The following is a 21,181-nucleotide window of genomic DNA, read 5'->3' as shown; positions in this document are numbered from 1 at the left end:
TTTGAATATTAAAAATGAATTAAATAGCGTTTTTAGTTTGTGATGTTCAGATACAGTTTATTTTCACTAAAGTAATGGAGTAAAGAAAGATTTCTGTACTCAACCAATCATTTGTGAATTATAATGCTCCTTTATCTGCGTAACTTGGGGAGTGGCGGGGCGAGTCATGCACTTACATACTTTGTGCTAAAAAGTGTCTCTCTTTCAAATCTCATCAACTTGGGAAAAATGTGCACAGTTGATGCTTGAGTGGCCAATTGCCTTACAAAACTGCTGTCACTTGTAATACTCTTATAATTTGCATTTAACAGTACTGTTTCCTATATGATTACATTAACAAATTATATCATACCCATATAACAAAAAGTATTTGAAGGATCTCCGGTACTTGAAAGCTTTTCCATTCCAAGAACGATGAGAACCATTTTTTTATTGTTTCTGTTATGAGATGAATAACTGCAGGCATCAAAAAGATTAACAGTTGATAAATTAGTCAACGCATATCGATGTTATTACACCTTACTCACGTCAGTCTGTCTATTTGTGATATCATTGAAACTCTCATTGATTTATGACATGCTAATCCATCCAGCCTCGTTCTTCTGGACTGCTGAACGGAGAGGCTCAACAGTGAATGCATATCAATTATCGTCCCGTTCCTGTACAGTTCTTGCAGCGATTTCTTTGCACATATAATCCTCTGTTTATTGTGTTGTATTGAACCAAAAACAACATGTCTTATATTAAATTATGGCTTTATGAAAACTACAGTTGTTTGATGCCCATTAAATAGAAAACTAGACAATTTTTCAAATGATGTACAAAGGGTATATTACATTGAAAGGAAACTTTTAGGCCAGTTCAGTTCTTGGTGCTTTTTTTACATATATGATCTGCCTTCAAACTGTTTTGCTATTATTAAAAAAAAGTCTCCTAAGCATATATCACTTTAAAATTAGCTTTTTAAGAGGTTCCTATATCAGGAAATTATGGGAATATGCAATCTGGGTTCTGTTTATTACAGGACATTTTCGCCACCACATTTCATAGCCTAGCAGGCACGAAGTGAAGAAAATGATAGGCGATATAATTATTATATAATATACCATAGGTAAGAGCGATTTCACACTTCTACTAGATTGTGCATTTTTTTGGTGTGTTTTCTCAAAGCTCACCACAGATGTTTCATCAAGACGTTTGGTGAACTTTCAGAAAATGCACTATAAATGCATTATCTGTGTGCATGAAACCACCCTTAAAATGTAAATGCAGACAAACAGCTAAAATACAATCTCTCTACTGCTTCCTAGTTTAGCTACCTGCTTACTGGAGGTGGCTAAATTTATCAAATGAACTATAGAGAAGCATATTGTGGTACATGCTGAGAAGAGTCAGGTGGCTCACTATAACTCTAAAACTTTCTAACGGTATGGCCCTTTAAAATGGCCTCTGCTAGATTCAAATAATCCCTGCTGCCCTCTTTCAAAGTGGGGTTATTGCTGTACCAAATTCCAAAATAATGAGCTCCACTTTGTGGAGATAAAAAAGAATTGAGGGCATTAAGACCAATTGTAAGTTGGTATACAGAGACAGACAGAGTGCCCGTCTATGGGTTCAAATCACATCACTACACTTGGGATCTCTTTTCACTCTCATTTTTTTAAACAGTTTTTTTAAACTATCTTGAATTTGGGGGGGGAGGGGGGTGTCCTACCCAAATTTCAAGCACATCAATGGAAACAACACAATTTTGATTTTATGAGTGTGGTCCTAGTTTTATCGAGATGCAATTCTTTACATATTTACCATGGTTCTTACAATTTCTTGACCAATAAACATAGGTGTCTGATATTGGACTCTCTCCATATTTCAACAACACAGACCCTCATAGTCCAACACTACATTTGCCTCACACCTCAACACAACACTGTCACATCCCTACTCTACATTACAACCCCTCACATCACCAGTACAAGCAGCATGCAAAGTGCAAAACTCCGGCCTTGGCAGCTTAATGGGCCATACACTAACAATTTGTCTAGACTTTTTCCTGTAGACTTAACCAAACCATATAATAGAAGCTCAAACCTCAACACTTTCAATTTGGATGCAATCAGGCAGGCCCTTGCACTACATAGAAAATGTCAATCGGAAGGATAAAGTCTTCTCTAAATCTTACAGTGTGGATGGCCCTTTTGTCTGTAGGCACCCACACAAAACAAAAAAACACATGTTCAATTCTAATGTATTTATTTATTTGAGAATGACAGCAGAAGGAGGGATGCAGCAAAAGAATATTGTCACTCTCCAGTCCGTGTGCCTTTACAGCGCCAGACCACGATCTTTGCTCCATGGCTACGGGATTCTGATGTCTTCCACAACTTCCGGCAGAGTTCAGAATCCATTCTGCACCTCTACCAGCTCATAGGGGACAGGCATGGCAAGGTTGCTGGGCAGCTTCCAAGCCACTTTCGAAGTTCCAGGGTGTTCATGTTGGTCATTGGCCATGTGCCTTACCAAATATCCACTGACCACAAAAGAAAATGAGTGGAGTCCATCAAGGTGGGTTTCTACCACCTACACCCGCAAGCAGTACCACTCCTGGAAAAATAAAACAAAGGATAAGACATTTCATAATGAAAATCACATCTTAATGCCTGTTTGCTTCATTCTGAACTTCATTTAATTTCGACATCACGAGTGAAATAACACATTTTATGCCAACTTACACAAACCAGAAATCATTAATGTAAACATTTGAATACACACCTGTGACGCCAGACAGCCCATCACCACAGGCTTCCCATGGTACGTGCCATGATTCCAAGATGTTGATGTTCTGGAAAATTACAACACCATAAGATACCAAGCAGCCGTTCATGTTATCAATAACTACACAGGTGGCATAGACACAAATAAACACCTGCCAGCTCTTCTCAGCCCTTTACACTATTCACAATACCAACATGTTTATGGTTAGAGGTGCATGTTTTTGCTCAAGTAACACAATTTTACCAATGTTGACTACACTTTATCTACAATGGCAAGTGTCATTGGCAGATGATAATCACCCTCTGTCTCCCTGTGAGTGGCACCTCTGCTAACTAGCTAATTAATACACATGCCCTATCTTGACCGGTTACAGTACTTACATGTAAAGTGGCTAGCAACCAGGGTATTCCGGGTGGCCATACCGGCAGCGGTGCTCCGCCGCCTGGGGGCCGCCGGCTGACGGACCTCTGGCTCCCTCTCCTCCGTCAGCTCCCAAGAATCATCCCGGGCAACGCACATGTTGTGCAACACGCAGCACGCCAGGATGATCTTGGAAGCCTTTGTAGGAGAGTACAGGAGTTCACCCCCAGGCCGGGCCAAGCAGAGAAACCGGGACTTGAGAAGACCTATGGTCAACTCAATGATACTCCGGCTTCTCCGCAAGGCCCTGTTGTAATTCCTCTCTGCTGGGCCCTGGGGGTACCTGATTGGAGCCATCAGCCACGTCAGCTGCGGGTAACCAGCATCCCCTGAAAAATAAGAAAAATATACATTAGTTATTCATATCATGTGACTTTAGATGACTCCTCAAAATGGGAGACAATTAGGCATTTTACTAAACAACCTGCTCGTCTGTTTGCAAAAAATCATATGAAACATCTCAACTCTGTCTAACTGCCTAAATCACTAATACAAATGGGAAAAAGGACACACAAAGTGGTGGGTTTCTCTTGCAAGTTACAACTTGGCCCCTATTTTGTTCCTATTACATTAGCCTAGGTCTTACTTCTGGAATATATCTGCAACTAGAGTGAGGAAACCAATATTGACTCACTTATGCAAAGTACTTTGGGGATATGGCAATACCATTGGAATCATTTGTAGGTTTTCTTTGGGTGGCTAGAGGACACAATTTACACATTGGTTAACCACCTTCATTGGACTCAAAGACAACTTTGCAAATCTTTCTTTTGTGAGCTGCTAAGCTGCTGATCTGGTTGTGTGTGAACAGCCTGACAACTCCTAACACATCCATTTTAGGTAGGCTTTGCTTAAATCAGGGTGTACACCGATGTAGCTTATTCCTATGTCTATGTAATCTTACAGTTTATGTTGTTAAGACAAAATACTTTACCAATAAGCCACCCTTCGGGCATTTGTCCACTTTCAAACACCTCGTACAGAGTACTTGTTCTTAACATACTGGAATCATGGCACGACCCTGGGTGACCAGTGTTGACACTCATGATGCGCTGTTTGGCGTCACACACTAATTGGACGTTCACGGAGTGGTACTGCTTGCGGTTCCGGTATTCACTTTCGTGGCTCCTTGGGGGCCTAATGGCTATGTGGGTGCCATCGATTGCCCCTAGGATTTGCGGCATGTGTGCCCGCCGGTAGAAACCCAACTTGACTTCATTCCACTCATTTTCATTCTGTGGCCAGTGGATAAAATTGGGCACTATATCCACTATGGCATTAATGACCAACATGAACACCCTTGAAACTGTGGGCTGGCTAATGCCCATGATACTTCCCGAAGTGGCTTGGAAGCTGCCACGCCCTAAAATATACAAAGTGGCCAGCAATCTGGCCATGCCGGGCACCGCATGGCCGCGCTGTGTGTCCGGGTCAATTTTCTCTGCTATGAGCTGGTAGAGGTGTAGAATAGTTCCTCGCTCGAGCCGGAACTTCCTCCTGACATCAGAATCCCGCAGCTTGTCCAAATAGATCCTTGGAGCAAAAATGCGTGGCTGGCGAGGTAAGGGCACACGGACTGGAGGTGCTGCTGCTGGAGGTGCTGCTGCTGCAGCTTCCCCACCTTCTGCTGCCTCCTGTGCCAGGGCCTCCTCAAACAAGGCACCGATAAATGCCAGCATTGCACCATCTAATGCGTCTGGGATATCGTCCTCCATTTTGAACGCGCAAATTCGCGAATGCGCAGATATATATAGAAACGGCCGCTAATTATCACACCTGTGAGCCAGCTATAAAAGGAGCACATGGCCAATATGGCTGCTGGATGTTATAGATCGATGTTTCTTATGTGCTAGCAAGACCCTGTGACCCACAACCTACATTATCTGGAGGTAAGACAATTGTATCTCTCTCTCCCAAAAAAAAGGAAGGAGAGAATTTGTACTTATCTTGGGTGTGCTTAAGTTGTCTATGGTGAATCCCCTCCAACCCACAATAGCTTGGGAACCCCTCAAGTGTCTTTTAATCATTGGCAGTTGGCCCCATGTGCATGTGGTTTGGACATGTGTTTTCTCATGTTTGTTAAAGGTGTGCAGTCTAGATTTGGCATCTAAACCTGCCCCCTTACCTTCCCAGCTTCCAAAGACACCATTTTTGCTTTCCTGATAACTGGAATTTATTATGTGCACGTATGTAGGTCATGCGATTTCTCATGTATGTTTAATGTTTGCAGCCTCCTTTTGCCTATAAAGGATTACACCACCCCCCCTCCACCAAGTCTGTTTGTGCCATTAGGTAAGTGTTTGGAGGGCCTTGTGTGATTTGTACCCATATGCGTTTTCTTATGTGTTTTTTTGTTCCATTTCTTTGCAACCTCTTCTGCTTTTTTTGCCACCACCACCACCACCGTGTTTGTGCCATTAGGTAAGTGTTTGGAGGGCCTCGTGTGATTTGTACCCATATGCGATTTCTTATGTGTTTTTTTGTTCCATTTCTTTGCAGCCTCTTCTGCTCTTTGCCACCACCACCACCACCACCACCACCGTGTTTGTGCCATTAGGTAAGTGTTTGGAGGGCCTTGTGTGATTTGTACCCATATGCGTTTTCTTATGTGTTTTTTTGTTCCATTTCTTTGCAGCCTCTTCTGCTCTTTGCCACCACCACCACCACCACCACTGTGTTTGTGCCATTAGGTAAGTGTTTGGAGGGCCTCGTGTGATTTGTACCCATATGCGATTTCTTATGTGTTTTTTTTTTCCATTTCTTTGCAGCCTCTTCTGCTCTTTGCCACCACCACCACCACCACCACCACCACCACTGTGTTTGTGCCATTAGGTAAGTGTTTGGAGGGCCTCGTGTGATTTGTACCCATATGCGATTTCTTATGTGTTTTTTTTTTCCATTTCTTTGCAGCCTCTTCTGCTCTTTGCCACCACCACCACCACCACCACCACCACTGTGTTTGTGCCATTAGGTAAGTGTTTGGAGGGCCTTGTGTGATTTGTACCCATATGCGTTTTCTTATGTGTTTTTTTGTTCCATTTCTTTGCAACCTCTTCTGCTTTTTTTGCCACCACCACCACCACCGTGTTTGTGCCATTAGGTAAGTGTTTGGAGGGCCTCGTGTGATTTGTACCCATATGCGATCTCTTATGTGGTTTTTTTTTCCTTTTCTTTGCAGCCTCTTCTGCTCTTTGCCCACTACTACCACCACCACCACAAGAAAGTCTGTTTGTGCCATTAGGTAAGTGTGTTCTGTAACTGTTCACTAATTATACTGTATATGAAGAGCAATCTGCAAATCCTGTTTTTTCTGTTTTCTCTTTTGTCATTTCAGATTTAGGAGTTTGGGGCTCTTTGCTGCTGCTGGACAGCCAGATTCTCTGCCCACCTCGTGCTGCCATGGCCCCACCCACTGGAAGGATGAGAAGGGGCAGGGTGGCCAGGGGGGGCAGGGTGGCCAGGGTGGCCAGGGTGGCCAGGGGGGGCAGGGGGGGCAGGGGGGGCAGGGGGGGCAGGGTGGGCAGATCGTCTGGCTCTGGTGTGAGGGAGGCTCCAGCTGTATCCATGAGGGAGTCCACCATCCCCATCCCGGAGGAGGAAGCCGGGGGAGGTGGTAACACACCAAGTGGACAAGCTGGCTCTTCTGACAGTAGTCCTGGAGCGGGTCCGTCCACCAGAGTCAGCTTGTCCACATTATCCCGGCTTCCCCGTTTCAACCACAATCAGTGCTGTGCCCTGGTCCACGCCTATATGGCCAGATATCAGGCGATACATGGGACCAGGGCCGCGTCTTACTCAGTAACAGAGAAGAACAGATTGTGGGATGAAATCCGGGATGCTGTAAATGCACTGGGTGAAGCACCTCGCCACCGTGACAGTGTGCGGAAGAAGGTCAACGACATCTGTGGGTCCGTTCGGAAGAAGCTAATTGCATGGGCTGCGGAGGGTCTTTATGACCGACAAGGTCGGCTGGATGAACGTGCACGAAGTTCTCTCTGGGATTATCAATTACCTTTCTTGAACATCATAGGACCTGATACCATCTTTACCAGAGAGGACTTAGATTCGGATGCTTTGCACCGAGGTAGGATATTATCTTGGATGTCAATTGTGTGAGTTGTTTGGAAAAGATTAACTACTATCCTATGTGTGACATTAATAGAATTTGATACTTGCCCTTCCAATTGTCCTTTTTTTGTTTTCCCCAACCTGCAATTTGTTCATCTGTAGCACGGATCTCAGCCCCTCCACAGCCCATGCAGCTTGGCGAACCAGACGGACTCACAGGTGTTGACATCAGTGCTGACCCTCCTCCTGGTAGGTCCAATATCATACTGTGCCAAACAATGTAGATGTTTTTTTTTTTCCAAGATAGCTCATATTGCTATGTCCTTTACAGAAGATCCGCAGCAGGGAACACACCCAGTGCAGCTAGGCCTGGAGGAAGGTGTTGGTATGTCTAGTCAAATAATGTTTTTTGGAATCTTATTAACCCCATTAACACACATGTTTTTTCTTATGAAAGAGTGTTGCCTTTTAGATGTTTACCCTGCAAAACACAGTTGACAGCATTAATGGGTGCCGTCATTAGTAGGCAGACCAAGCCTTCTTAACCTTTGGGAGGGTTTAGCAAGTGTCCTATGAGCCCAGGAAAGCACTTTTGAATGTTTGGCCTCAATGCTTCATTCATGAAGCTAGGAGGGCAATCTGGCCATAATCATTACTGACTAAGGTTATGTACTAAACATGTTTTTTTTTTTGTTGTTTTTAAAAGAACATCAGGCCCCTCTTGACGTTGCAGCTGGAGTTGGATCAGGAGCTGGCGACGATTCTGCATCCAGTGCTGTGGTATGTGATATAAGGGAACAAGGTGCACATGTAACATTTCAATGGTAGCATTGATTTTGGACTAGATGTGGCTTACATTGTGTGTGTTAAATTAGTGCTATGACATTCTGACGATGCACCAGCACAACAAGAGTTCTATCTTGAACATCAGGGAATTATGTTATAATTTGGTGTGCCACTAATGTTCCAAAAACATCCAGGATCTTTAAAGTCCGGCCCGTCTTTGATTTTCCAGGTCCAAATTCATGGGTATCGTTTGGTTGGGTTGTCCTCTAGCCGATTGATGGCAAGATTTTAGACAACATACGTAGATGTATAAAGTCATTGGTGTAGTAACAGATTTTCCAAAAGCATAAACAACCTACCACACCAGGGTTAATTGGGAACACCTTCATGTTGAATCTTTTTTGCCTTTGTCATATTAGTCCTACCAATATAATATGTACCCATTATCAGAAGTGTTGCTAGCTTGGATAATCTTACAATGAACAAGTACTCATTAGAAGCACATCAAACTTTTCAACGTTCTGCTTGGGGTGTTAAGTTGTCAAACTAATCTGAAATATTTAGTCATGATGTTTGATAATGATTTGGTCTATTTCTTCTGCTTTCAGGTAGCCTTAGATGCAGAGGGATTGTCACCTACCCAACTTCGTCCATCTATGCTGGATGTAGCCGAGAGGCTGCTTGATGAGTATCAGGTCCAAAATGAGTTAAGGAGGCGTACTCAGCAATCTACTGAGGCAGTACGTCTGCTCGGGCTCATACAGGAATCTGTAGCAACAATGGTACAGGTTCACCAGGATATGTTACAGGTTCAACAGGATATGCGTAACAGCTTGGTAAGTTTAGCAGACCAGCATCAACGGGATCGGCAAAGTGTTGACACTCAGGTGCTGGCCACACGCCAATGCCTGTTTGGATCTGAAGATGCCCCATTGGCAGAGCCCTCCCAAACATCTCACTCACCTGCCACTGCAGGTTGTGGTAGTGGGAGGGTAATGCCAGTGTTGGCCACTTGTCAGGCAGCTGGGGATGGGACAATTCCTCCTGTAGCCACTCCTAGCACTTCACACTCCGTTCGGACTCCCACACCCCTCAATGAGCAATCCTCCTGCACAACCTCAATGCGCACTGGTTCCACAGTACCCCTTCCACCTGACTACATTCCCTCCACACCTTTATCACTTCACTCCTCCCCAGGCCGTTCTTCTTTTTTGTCACCAATGCGACATGTCGTTTGCCCCCGCACCGTGGACCACAACAACCAATCAACCACCACTCCCCACACATCTTCACAACCCTTGCACCACCAGCAGCATCAAATAGCCTTGGAGCAGCAACGATCCCATCTCATGGTAATGGCACACGTTACCCAAATTCTTAGGCTGAGCACAGAGCAGATGGGACTATTGGCACAAGATCTTCAGTCTGGGACATTTCCAGGGTTCAACACCCTGCATCAGCAGCAGCCTCAGACACAAGATCTGATCCTAATGGGCCACTTTACCAGAACTCTAAGGCTAACCCCAGAGCAGATGGGACTATTGGCCCACCATTTGATGGCAGGAACCTTTCCATTGCTCACCACACTGCTTCAGTCACCACCACCACCACCAACTTAATTTCTTTTTATTTTTTTTTTTGGTTTAGTTTTGTTAATGATTGTTACATTGGCCAATTTGTGGGGCCATTTTTTTTTTAATTTGAGGGTGGCACAATATGATTTATTATAGTGCTTTTTTTGGGGATGAAATAAAATTTTATGCAAAATGATTAGTTTGGGTTTGCTCTTTGGTTTTTTAGGAGTGTTGGTGGCCAAGTAATGGCCCTGGTTAATGTAGGCATTTATACACACGTGCTTCTCGATCTCCAAACATATGATTTCATGTAAATTTAGATAACTCAATGTTCACATAACGACCCAAGAAAAGGTCTCCCTTCAAATGTAGCTTCAAAACAAGTCTCAAGGCTAACATAAACCAAAGCCAACATACTAACAATTACAGACGACACCACTCGACTAAACAAATACAACACAAAAGACATTCGATGTGTACACCAAAAAGAAAACTTGGGTAATAAAATAAATGTTTTAATAACACATGTGGGTGTCTACCAACTGTAGCGTACAAAAAATATATTACAATATATAATAGAATGAACTAAATTGCCAATGTAACATTTGTGTTGCAAAGAGCAACATACTTTAATTTTATTTAGATAAACATATTTTATGTGTTTTATAATTTTTTTTGAGGTTTTCACTAAAACAAGTCTTTCCTGACAGACTCCATGGCAGCATACGTTTGGGGTAGTCCCGCCTCCACTCCTACCCTATAGGACCCCACTCCCATAAATCCTTGCTCCCTTTCAGCATCCGTGTTCTTTTTTTGTCCTCCTCCATGCACCTGTTTGGTGCTGATTTCCTACATTTTTTTTTTTTGATCATTTCTGAAAGAAGACCGAGACGCGGGGACAGTGAAGTCAGCAAGATTTGAGTCCCCGATAAGCCCTTGCTGCTGCGGGGTATGGGGTGGGCAAACTGAAGAGGAGCCCAAGATGCCTGACTAAGCAGGCCGTATGGCATGGCCGATTAGCCCTGCTGCTGCGGGTGGCCGTTTATTTTGCCCCAACAATGGAGTCTGTGTCCTGGCTGCTGACTACTATCTTTCCCTGGTGTCTAGTGGTAAGCGCCCCGGAGAGGTAAGTACCTTTATTATTGTTATTTTCCCTTGTTACCTGGTGGTGTAGTGGTACAGTCGCCCTGGTGGTCTGGTGTACGGCTGTGCGCTTCTGGTAGGCTTCCTGGTGGTCCGGGAGGTTCTCTGATCGCCGTGGAACGCTATGCGTTCTATCCTCGGTGCCTCTCGGCCACTCTGCACATGCGCGCCGACCGGCCGGGAACGAGGCTTGGTTCGCGCATGCGCAGTAGCGGCGATTGCCGCTATTCGCGCATGCGCAGTTGACGCGGCCGTGACGTCACGGCCGGCGCCAAATTTAAAGAACTGTCAGTCCCACAATCGGTGGGACTGACTGTAGAAACGGCGTTCCCACGTATACTGGGCTACACTTTCAGGTATGTGGATCTGCACTTAGGTGGGGCTTGCTGTGGTATAGATACATTACTGTGTGCTGACCTTAGCATTATATTGCATTGATCTATTACAGTGTATCTGCTGTGTGTCAAATGGACACTTCACCGCTCCCCTGCGACCAGCCCTCTCTTAGGTAAGCTCAGGGCTGGTATGGGGGGGGGGGGGAGCAGAACTTGTGTCGATTCTGTATTCCCTATATGTTTTCTTGCAGCTCCTCCTCTAGGTCCGAACAACCTCAGGGCACGCGGGAAGATCGCCATGCTAAAGCACAGCATCATCGTTCTTCCTCCAGGCACGGCTCATCTAAGTCCAGATACCGTAGTAAAGACCGGTCACCTCCTAGGTCTTCATGCCAAGCCAGCGAGACAAAGTGCTGGGGCTGTGGTATCCGATTACTGGACGGAAAATCGCTATGCGACTCCTGTTATTCCCGGGCAGCGGGTGAAAGAGGAAGTTCTGACCAGCATCTTGAATCTATGGTCAAACGCATAGTAAAAGACTCCCTGGCTGATCTTAATAAGCGACAGTCTCCAACGCCAGATCCATCCGCCTCTCCTGTTAGAGAGTCCACTGGCGGACGGGCCCTGGAATCGTCTGAGCCTAGCCATCCCTCCGTTTTTGAGTCTGACAGCGATTCGGATCAAGATGAACCTAGCTTGGGATTTTCATTCAATCTGGTTCCACCGTTAGTAAAGGCCGTCAGGGAAACCTTAAATTGGGAAGACCCAGCGGTTTCCGCCCCAAAGCAGAGAAAGTATTTTAAGCAGCTGAGCAAGGAGCGGCTGAATTTTCCATTTATTCCCGAATTGGGGGAAATCATAACGGAAGAATGGAGCAAGGTGGAGAGAAAGAACTCCATGGTCTCAAAATTGGCTAAACTTTATCCGTTCAAGGAAGAGGAAGTCAAACACCTGGAATCTCCTCCGCTTGTGGATGCGGCTGTTATGAGGCTAGTAAAACATGTTACTTTGCCTCTTGAGGATACGGTTTCCTTTAAGGATCCTCTTGACAGAAAAATTGACACGGATCTGAAGCGTGTCTATCTTTCAGTGGGTGCTGCTTGCAAGCCGGCCCTAGCCTTGGCATCCCTGTCCAAAGCCATGGAAGTATGGGTGGACAATGTCGATGATACCCTCAGAAGTTTCTCTGAAGATGCAGCCAAGAGCTCTCCTATCCAGGAGTTGAAATTAGCATCAGCCTTCCTGGGGGAGGCGTCTATTGATATGATCCGCCTGTTAGCTCGTGGGATGCTATCATCAGTTACGGCAAAGCGTGCACTTTGGTTACGCCCTTGGTTGGCTGATCCTGCTTCTAAGCAGGTATGGTGCCGCATTCCCTTTGAGGGTTCTTCCCTCTTTGGGAATAAGTTGGATAGCGCCATCTCTAAGGCTACTGGTGGTAAGTCGGGCTTCCTTCCCCAGGATAGGCGTCTTCTTGGTCAGAAGAGACTTCCTCCTAGAAAACCAAGTACTGACCGTGCCAGGGAGGCACGTAGTTATAGGCCAGGAAGGGAATTTGGAAGAAATTGGAAGTCCAGGCAGTCTTCCTTTCGGAAAGGCCCCAAGAGCAATCCATCTGGGGATAGAGACACCTCAAAGTCCTTTTGAGATTGGGCCCGCTCAGGCCGGTCAGGTGGGGGGTCGTCTCTTTCACTTTCGGCAGGTCTGGGCGGCCTCAATCCGGGATGCTTGGGTCGTCAACACAGTCTCTGCAGGTCATTCTTGGATCTTCATCAGTATTCCCGGAGACAGATTTGTTCCTACCTCCCTTCCGCGGTCAGGAGACAAGAGAGAGATTCTCTTATCCTACGTAGACTCGCTAGTCACTCAAGGAGCAGTGGTTCCAGTGCCAGAATCAGAAAGAAGACTCGGAGTGTACTCCCCTCTTTTCATGGTGCGCAAAAAGAGCGGCGCCTGGAGACCAGTGATAGATCTGACGCACTTGAATCGCTTCATCAAAGGAGAAAAATTCAAGATGGAGACTCTATTCTCCATTCAGCAAGCCGTTCAACCGGGAGATTGGATGGTCTCAGTAGACCTGAAGGATGCATACTTCCACGTGCCAGTGGCAACAGAGTTTCAGCAATATCTGAGGTTCTCGGTCGGCCAACGTCATCTGCAATTTGTATGTCTCCCCTTTGGGCTTTCCACGTCGCCTCGTACCTTTTCGAAGGTCTTGTTAGCGGTGGTAGCCTTAATAAGACTGAGAGAGGTCCGTCTTTATCATTATCTGGACGACCTCCTTCTTCTGGCCCAAGACAAGTCTGTCATCCTGGAACATCTAGCTCTGGTTATCTCGTCTCTGGAGAAGTTCGGCTGGATCCTGAACAGAGAAAAGAGCCATCTGATTCCCACTCAGTCCCTGGTCTTTTTGGGCGCGCTGTTCAACACCAAGAACAGTACCATCTCTCTGCCAGAGGAGAAGATTCCAATAATCAGGGACAGAGTGTCTATGGCTTTGTCGGCATCCCGTCTCACAGCAAAACAATGCCTAAGAGTAATTGGCACCATGGTGTCAACAGCCCCCATGGTGAAGTGGGCTCTCTGGAAGATGAGGCCTTTTCAGAGGGGTTTTCTTCAGCAATGGAACGGAGTCAGCAATTCTCAGAGAATAGTAATAACAGCAACCATGAAGAGCTGGCTTCCTTGGTGGCTACAGCTGAAGAATTTGCACAATTGTCACTCCATAGCCCCCATATCTTGGGTGATAGTGACATCAGACGCCAGCAACACCGGCTGGGGCGGTCATTGCGGAACAGAGATGGCCCAAGGGAAATGGGACTTTTTGTCTCGCCAGACTGTGTCCAACATCTTAGAACTACGAGCGGCCTTTCAAGTGTTACTAGCCTTCAGCCACCTCATTCGGGGCACCTCAGTCATGCTGAGGTTAGACAACACGACTGCAGTAGCCTATGTGAGGAGACAAGGTGGAACTCGCAGTGCATCCCTGCTTCGGGAAGTAGAGCCAATAATGACCTGGGCTCAGAAAAACCTGGTCAATCTGTCGGCAGTTTACATACCAGGGGCTCAGAACACACAGGCGGATTTCCTCTCGAGAACACAACTCGACAACAACGAGTGGTCTCTCCACGAGGATGTGTTCAACTGGATCCTGTCCTTGGAGTTCATCCCAGAGGTGGATCTATTTGCCTCCTTCAACAACAGGAAGTTGCAGAAGTTTTACTCGAGGAACAGAGATCCCAGAGCATTCGGGGTGGATGCCCTGACAGATTGCTGGAAGTTTCACAAGGCTTATGCCTTTCCCCCAGTGCCAGTCATCTTTCAATTTCTGCGGAGAGTCCAGATGGAGTCAGTCAAAGTGGTTGCAGTAATCCCGTTCTGGCCCAACAGACCGTGGTTTCCCCTATTATTCCAGCTGAGCTACCGCGATCCAGTCCCTCTTCCTCTCAGGGCAGATCTGCTGTCCCAGGGCTCCATCCTTCACCCATGCCCAGCCCGTCTGCACCTTCGGGTCTGGTTTTTGAAAGGGGAAGGCTGGAAGCGTTAGGATGTCCGGAAGTAGCCATACCAACTCTTTTGAGTGCTAGAAGACAAAGCACGAATAAAACCTATGAAAGGATTTGGGCTAGGTTTACTTCTTTCCTAGAGTCCAAAGGAAAGTCCTGGTCATCTCCTTCCGTGCAGAATATTCTATCTTTTCTCCAGTCAGGTTTGGAATTACCTCTTTCAGTGAGCGCCTTACGAGTCCAAGTCTCAGCCATATCCGCTTTCACAGGCATTTCCTGGGCTACACATCCTTTGATCAGGCAATTCTTCAAAGGGGCAGTAAGGCTAAGGCCACAGAAAAAGTTGAGATTCCCCAAGTGGGACATGCCTTTGGTCCTGGATTTCTTATCCTCAGTTGGCTCAAGTCTTGAAGATCCTATATCTATAAAACATCTCACCCTCAAGACGGTCTTTTTGGTGGCCATCACATCAGCAAAGAGGGTGTCAGAGATCCAAAGTCTGGGAAGTAAGGAACCTTTTCTGACTTTTTTCCCGGATAGAGTTGTCCTCATCCCAATGCTGGGAGCAAGACCTAAAGTCACGTCGGTCTTTCATGAGAACGAAGAAATTGTTCTCCCTACTTTCAATTCATCGGCCGAAACTCCGGAAGTCCATCCTCTGGATGTGGGCAACACGCTAAGACAGTACTTGGAAGCTACAGCCTCTTTCCGGAAGACGGATTATCTCTTCGTCCTTTTGTCTGGGAAGAACAAGGGTATGCGTGCCTCTTCAAGATCAATTGCCTCCTGGATAGTAGAGGCGATTCAGTGGGCTTATAGAGAGAAGGGCTTGGTTCCTCCTAAAGCGGTGACTGCGCATTCTACTCGTGGTGTCGCTACTTCTTGGGCAGCTTCAAGACATGTCGCTCCGGATGTGGTCTGCAGAGCAGCGTCTTGGTCGTCCATTCATACATTTATGACACATTATTGTGTTGAGCCGGCGGCTCTTTCTTCTGTTGGTTTTGGTGCTCAAGTGTTATCTGTTGCAGGTGTTAATTAAAATTTATCAGCATCTGCCCACCCAATTGTGTTTTGGCGAGTTATTTCCCAAACGTATGCTGCCATGGAGTCTGTCAGGAAAACGGAAAATTTATATCAAATACTTACCGTAATTTTCCTTTCCTGATGGACTCCATGGCAGCAGGAGTCCCCTCCCAGTTCCTGAGTAGGCTAGTTACAGAACATGGATGCTGAAAGGGAGCAAGGATTTATGGGAGTGGGGTCCTATAGGGTAGGAGTGGAGGCGGGACTACCCCAAACGTATGCTGCCATGGAGTCCATCAGGAAAGGAAAATTACGGTAAGTATTTGATATAAATTTTCCGTTTTTTTGTAAACATTTTTGGTTTAGTTTGTTACCAAAAACAACAAGTCTTTTTTGTAAACATTTTTGGTTTAGTTTGTTACCAAAAACAACAAGGCTTTTTTGTAAACATTTTTGGTTTAGTTTGTTACCAAAAACAACAAGGCTTTTTTGTAAACATTTGTGGTTTAGTTTGTTACCAAAAACAACAAGTCTTTTTTGTAAACATTTTTGGTTTAGTTTGTTACCAAAAACAACAAGTCTTTTTTGTAAACATTTGTGGTTTTGTCGGTTGCCATAAAAACAACAAGTCTTTTTTGTAAACATTTGTGGTTTTGTCGGTTGCCATAAAAACAACAAGGCTTTTTTGTAAACATTTGTGGTTTTGTTGGTTGCCATAAAAACAACAAGGCTTTTTTGTAAACATTTGTGGTTTTGTCGGTTGCCATAAAAACAACAAGGCTTTTTTGTAAACATTTGTGGTTTTGTCGGTTGCCATAAAAACAACAAGGCTTTTTTGTAAACATTTGTGGTTTTGTCGGTTGCCATAAAAACAACAAGGCTTTTTTGTAAACATTTGTGGTTTTGTCGGTTGCCATAAAAACAACAAGGCTTTTTTGTAAACATTTTTTTTTTGGTTGCCAAAAACAAGGCTTTTTTTGTTTTATTTTTTTTTGGTGCCCAAAAAAAGGGTTTTTTTTAAATTTTTATATTTTTTTTGGTTGCCAAAAACAAGGCTTTTTTTGTTTTTTTATTTTTTTTTGGTGCCCAAAAAAAGGCTTTTTTTTAAATTTTTATATTTTTTTTGGTTGCCAAAAACAAGGCTTTTTTTGTTTTTTTATTTTTTTTTGGTGCCCAAAAAAAGGGTTTTTTTTAAATTTTTATATTTTTTTTGGTTGCCAAAAACAAGGCTTTTTTTTTATTTTTTTTTGTTTTTGGTGCCCAAAAAAAGGGTTTTTTTTAAATTTTTATATTTTTTTGTTTCCCAAAAACGAGGGTTTTTTTAATTTTTTTTTTTTTTTTGGTCCCAAAAAAAAGGGTTTTTAATTTTTTAATTTTTTTGTTTCCCAAAAACGAGGGTTTTTTTATTTTTTTTTTTTTTTGGTCCCAAAAAAAAGGGTTTTGAATTTTTAAATTTTTTTGTTATATTTTTTTTTAGAATGTCGAAATGTGACAGTTAAAAAACATTGTAAAATTAACCAAACAAATTAAAAAATAAAAACTATAATCTTTTTAAGGGGGACACATTCCTGACAAATGGCTCCTGAGGGGCTGGATCGGCCCCATAAGTTTCTTCCAAAACTAAGATTCGGTCTATGCACCATGTTACGTATTCCAAAAGGACCTCATAGGTGAGGTGCGTGTGTCCTGGGTAGAAAAAGACATGACAATTAGTTTTATGCAAAATGATCCAAACAACGATTTTAATTAATGTGCCTCAACAAATATGCTTAGGAGTCTATTGGTTGGCTTTTATCAACACTCTGAAGCAAATATGCTAAATTGCTGGTGTAAACCTTAAACTCAAACTTTCACAGCAAATTGTTCAAAAGGTTACATAAGATGGCTTGGAATGTTAGTAGCAGTTCCACCAAAGCTAAGTAAAAGGCTTTTCTTCATGTCAACACAAGCAATCATTTAGAAGAATGTAAGGTGTTTTGGGTTCAATTGGTCAACACGATACATGTGCACACATTTATCTCTATCACCATTGGAGTTTGTGTAGCGTTCTCTCTCCCTCTTACTGTCTATAGATTGAACCTGACACATAGTAGAGACTTACCCTTTGGAATTCGGAGGGCCAGTTGTGGACGGAGCAGATGTGTCTGCTCCCCTGATCTCCTTTCCGCCATCCCAGCTGTGTTAAGAGAGAAGAAAAAGTTTATCAACAAATGGACTCACGCTAACTGTAGGTTAGGCAGTCATGAAAACGCTCTAACACCCACTCATTACCCCTCCACATTTCCCTGAAAGTTTTATTTAGACTTTGATATGGTGGTGATGCAGATTTGTACAGTGCAAGCGTCATTCTACTGGGTGAAGCTTGTAGGATACGTACTCCCTGCTTTTGTGCTGATTGTGTTTTTCGGATGTTTTTGGTGCCTCAGCCCTGCCTGTTCTAAGTGTTGGAAACATATTTTGGGAGGGCTGTGGAAAACTAATCAGGTTAGACTTACACTCTCTAGGTTTTTGGGGACAAGATAAATAACAATCCTCCTTTTTACATGGCCCCTGTACACACCTCTAGGCACCTCCCTCCTGTTGGTTGACCCCACAGCAGGCAGCTTGCTATGGAGGCACATGAGATGAAGCCAAGCACCCTGTGCCTGTTCAGGCACCTAACTGTGAGCCAGCCTTGCCCCCCTCCCTTCCGATGGTCTCAATGATTAGGAGTGACAGCATCAGGAGGCAATATTGGCATGCTGTCACCTCAGTTAAGGAGGAGGGGGAGTCTGTTCCAGACAAGTATTAGTGCAAAAATGTGGACAGTAAAAAATGGTCCCAGTAAGTCTGAGGGGGAATATGCACACCTATCACTTGGAATACTAATGCATAGAATGCATTCACATAAAGAACCTGCTGCCTTTAGAGGAACTTGAAGCCTGAGCGGGGACATACACAGTTAGCATTTCTCCACTTACTAAGTAGACACATTACTGGAAAAGCACACAACTTACCATCATCAGTTTTTTTTTGGGCCCCCGAAGTTGATGGCGTGGCTGGCTCGGGAGAAACTGCACAAAAAGAACACAAATTGTGAACTGGAATGTGGTACATTACCGAGGAAGAGTATTTATGAAAGATTGACAAACACACATTTTCAGTGTTGACTAAATCAGGACATGATTAAATTACAATGTCCACAAAAAATTTACAAGTACAAAGCACACCATTTCCAATGTAGAGAAACTAACACCAATTTAGAATAGGGTGGCTTGAGATAACTTACAAAAGATAACATGTCCTGTAAAGCTCCCCAAAACCACCTTGCAAACATGAAGGTTAAGCAAGAGTGTTTCATGACCAACCTTCCTGTCACATATAGCAAAACTACACTTGCTTAGACTCCAACTTAGATTATCCTAGATACACATCATCCTAGCACACACAATTCATGTGAGAATCTAATTTTAGGTACTTACAGACTAGTTCAGGGGAGCCTGGAGTGGGGGAGGATGGGGGAGACCCTACATGGGGGGATGGTGTCCCTTCATGGGGGGATGGCGTCGTATCTCCTAGAAACACAAAGACACAAATACAATCCTTTAACCAAAGCTATTTGATAAAGGCACACAGAAAGTAGTTGGGAAACATTGAAGGTAGTAGTTACTTTGGACTGGGTAAGCAGCAGCCCCTCTTCCCCAGTCCTCCACAACTAACATCCTCAATGTCAGCTGCTACATAACCCCAATGGCAAAATATAGATATTACAGCCCTTAGATTTCCCAGGACACATTGAACACACAAACACATGTAGAATACTTACTTCCCATTTGAGGAGAGCCCAGGTCCTCATCCGGTTCAGACGAATTGGCCTCTTCTTGGGCAACAATGTGTTCCTGGCCCGGATCCAGGCGACTTGGCCCTGCCTGAGGCTCCTCTCTTGCTGAAGTTACATCAACCACAAAAGAAAACAAAACAAACAATCATTCCTCCAAGTTCGACCTAATACACAACACACCAGCACATCCACATTACTTACAGGGGGCCTGAGAAGGCTGAGCCGCAACATCCTGATCACTGGTTTCTAAAATAAAAGAAAAACATTATATATTATTTATGGACACAAATAGGCAGTAACCTCTCATCATGCTAGCACCATACTCAATGCCCCTACAATTCAGAACATAGAAGTGCACTTACACCAATGAGATGCATTGACCATGTTTTAAAACAGGAGGGCACCATGCAAATTAAGCGGGCGCCTAAGGCCTCGCACCTACAGGGGCCTTGCGGCCAGTGGCGGAGCACCAACATTTCGAAGGGCGCAGTCAGGGAAATCTCCCAAGTAAAAGATTGCTTTCAATCCTCGGATCAAAAAGTTGCAGCAGTGTGCTGCAGTCCCTTCACTGCGTCTGCCAGGTGTCTGTTGTCCGCTGACACTTACTCCTCCTTCTCTGCCTGGGGATTGGCCGTCTGATCATGTTATCCTAAGATGTGGAGGAATCGGTAGGTGTGTACCTGCACCAGTAGGAAGTGACTGGCCGGTCAACTCACTCTGCTATCATCATTTGTTGCTCTGGGAGGAGAGCTCCGCCCTGGACCCGGAACATACAGGTAACCAGGCCCAGACTTGATATTTTGCAGGCTGGTCATAGATTTGTTGTGTCCACTATGCAAAGGGGTTGAGTTGCCCAAGGGAAGTTGGAAGAGTCTGAAAATGGTTGGTGGAGGAGGAGGAGAAGAAGGCCCTGGGTGGCTGGGGGACAAGGAGAGGGCCCCTGGGTGTTTTCTAGAGGAGGAAAGATCCACAATGACGCCAGAGTCAATTGCCAAGGAAGAGAGTGGAGCTGAGCAAGTCCTGCCTATCTGACCTGAAAGCCAAACATGGTGTAGATGGAGCCCTTTGCCCTACACAATGACAGCACCAGAGGTGGAAGGTGAGTGGTAGCGGGTCTTTGACATTATAGAGCATATGGACTCTGTCCATTATTGGTAGTTTTGTTTGGAGTTGTCCTTTAGATGTTTAACTGTGTTGCTTTTGACCCGAGCTGTGAGGGACTGAGGTATGACAGCCCACTATGCTGAGACTTATAGTGCCCTAGAATGTTGAGGACTGAGGAATCCTTAGTCCCTAACAGAGGGCACTACAAGTCTTAGCATAGCAGGCAGTATTTCCTCATTCCCCTACAGAGAGGATTACAAGTCCAAGCAGGTAGCCTTCTGCAGTGGGACTTGTTGTGCCCTTGACTGTGGTGGACTGAGGAAGGGAAGTGTAAGAGGGTCTCTGTAAGCTCAGATGTATGGGGGAGCTTTGGGGAACACAGAGTTCCCTTTTACACCAGGGTCCCCAGCTTCCCCCCTCAAATAATGGTTCCCAAACTCTCCTTATATCAGAGTCTTCACACTTCCCTCTTACAGTGTAGTAAGTCTGGAGACTCCGATGTAAAGGGGGCTCTGTAAAATGTGATTAGAGATTAGAAATTTCTAACATTTTTATTTTCTACTTACGATCCACAATTTTCAGCTGCTCAAATGGCTCGCTGCCTCTGATTGCGTATTGGAGTGTGGCCGT

This window comes from Pelophylax lessonae (genome assembly GCF_965119305.1).
Source record: "Pelophylax lessonae genome assembly, chromosome: 3".
In the NCBI taxonomy this organism is placed as follows: Eukaryota; Metazoa; Chordata; class Amphibia; order Anura; family Ranidae; genus Pelophylax; species Pelophylax lessonae.
This window is presented reverse-complemented; position numbering follows the sequence as displayed.